Below are 2,500 nucleotides of genomic sequence, written 5' to 3'. Positions count from 1 at the left end.
TGCAGAAGCGAACTCTCCCAGCACAGCGCACGCGCCAACACGTCCGCAGAGCTGCGATACAAACCACCTGCGAGAACCGCTGGGGGCGACCGAGCAGCAGACGGCGTCGCGACGCCGAGTGCCGGGCGGCGGCGCATCCTCAACGCACACAGTCCGCAATCGGACCAGCACACTGCAGATGTCCACCGCGCTTCGCACCGGGCTCGGCAGAACCCACTTTGGCCGCCTGGCGCCGCGCGCAGGGTGCGCCGGCGCATAGCTGGGACGCCAGCCGGGCCCGTCGGCCGGCGCTCCTGCCACTGGGCGCCCCCCACCAGCCGGCTGTAGTGCGTGCGCTCACGCAGCGCGCGGCCAGCACGCCGGGCGGCCCCCCCTCACCGGCCGGGGACTGTCCCGCCAAGCCACAGCCTCGTATCGCTTCATACCCACATGGCCAACTCAGGTTCGGGGGCATGGCGGGTACCGCCGAAACAACCGGTTCATAGATGTACCGATCGTCGCTATCACCGATGCACCTGCAGCGCGAACAACCGCTCAACAACTGATTTCCAGTTCATTTGCGGATCTTTGGCAGCAAACGTATACGTCAATCTACATTTGCGAAATCTACGATTCTGGCATGCCTGCATGTTATGTGTCACGACACGCTACATCAGCCCACATACACACTGCGGCATGTACACGAGAGAACACGTGGAAGATGGTCCGCGCACGTGTGCAATGTCCCTTGCGCGGTCGACTGTCAACCGGCCTCTGTAGCATGTCGCAGATGTGGAACGCGGTCCACCGTGCTATCATGTTGTGTGGGGCAATACGATTAAATAGGAAAACCCTCGTCGCTACATCAACAGACGGCTCACGCTGATTCCCGGCAGAGGGAGGAGGGGGGGGGGGGGGGCCAACATGCAATACTTTCGTCCGTACCTACCTACCACATGTCTGTACGGCGTACAACAGTGCAATCTCGCTGTAATGGGGAGACGAGACAAGTAGCATCGTGCACAACATATGGCCCTTATGATTCGCCATTGTAGGGCGCAGCCGGTGTACGGTCAAGCATGTGCCACATTATGTCACTCAGTACGTAACGACGGATGATCAGTGTGGGTTACGCGTACATCAGCGGACAGTCCACACAGGCCGTACCACAACGTACACTGACTGCATCGACAACCGAATGCAACTGAACAGCTGCAAGGCTCATTTCACAAACAAACGCCTGACCGACCAGCTTGGAAGGGCAGGAGGGGAGGGCGATATTCGTTCTGTAGCGGTACACCCTTCCAGTGGTTAGCGGGACTGTGTAGAAAGTACGCAACACTCGAAAGACCTTTATGTGAGGGTACGCACCATGGCATCAAGAAATACACATGACACCAGAGGATCCAAGCAGTGAACTATGTTCAGAGGGTTGCTGTTAGGCAAAGCTACATTCCTGTGACGTTACATGTGACAGTTAAGGTGCAGTGTAAGTTAGGTTAAGGTGCAGTGTAAGTTAGGTTAAGGTGCAGCGTAAGTTAGGTTAAGGTGCAGCGTAAGTTAGGTTAAGGTGCAGCGTAAGTTAGGTTAAGGTGCAGCGTAAGTTAGGTTAAGGTGCAGCGTAACTTGGGTTAAGGTGCAGCGTAACTTGGGTTAAGGTGCAGCGTAACTTGGGTTAAGGTGCAGCGTAACTTGGGTTAAGGTGCAGCGTAACTTGGGTTAAGGTGCAGCGTAACTTGGGTTAAGGTGCAGCGTAACTTGGGTTAAGGTGCAGCGTAACTTGGGTTAAGGTGCAGCGTAACTTGGGTTAAGGTGCAGCGTAACTTGGGTTAAGGTGCAGCGTAACTTGGGTTAAGGTGCAGCGTAACTTGGGTTAAGGTGCAGCGTAACTTGGGTTAAGGTGCAGCGTAACTTGGGTTAAGGTGCAGCGTAACTTGGGTTAAGGTGCAGCGTAACTTGGGTTAAGGTGCAGCGTAACTTGGGTTAAGGTGCAGCGTAACTTGGGTTAAGGTGCAGCGTAACTTGGGTTAAGGTGCAGCGTAACTTGGGTTAAGGTGCAGCGTAACTTGGGTTAAGGTGCAGCGTAACTTGGGTTAAGGTGCAGCGTAACTTGGGTTAAGGTGCAGCGTAACTTGGGTTAAGGTGCAGCGTAACTTGGGTTAAGGTGCAGCGTAACTTGGGTTAAGGTGCAGCGTAACTTGGGTTAAGGTGCAGCGTAACTTGGGTTAAGGTGCAGCGTAACTTGGGTTAAGGTGCAGCGTAACTTGGGTTAAGGTGCAGCGTAACTTGGGTTAAGGTGCAGCGTAACTTGGGTTAAGGTGCAGCGTAACTTGGGTTAAGGTGCAGCGTAACTTGGGTTAAGGTGCAGCGTAACTTGGGTTAAGGTGCAGCGTAACTTGGGTTAAGGTGCAGCGTAACTTGGGTTAAGGTGCAGCGTAACTTGGGTTAAGGTGCAGCGTAACTTGGGTTAAGGTGCAGCGTAACTTAGGTTAAGGTGCCAACGTGGGTTAGGTTAAGGGGC

The sequence above is a fragment of the Schistocerca gregaria genome, unplaced genomic scaffold (assembly GCF_023897955.1).
Source record: "Schistocerca gregaria isolate iqSchGreg1 unplaced genomic scaffold, iqSchGreg1.2 ptg001200l, whole genome shotgun sequence".
Lineage (NCBI taxonomy): Eukaryota > Metazoa > Arthropoda > Insecta > Orthoptera > Acrididae > Schistocerca > Schistocerca gregaria.
This window is presented reverse-complemented; position numbering follows the sequence as displayed.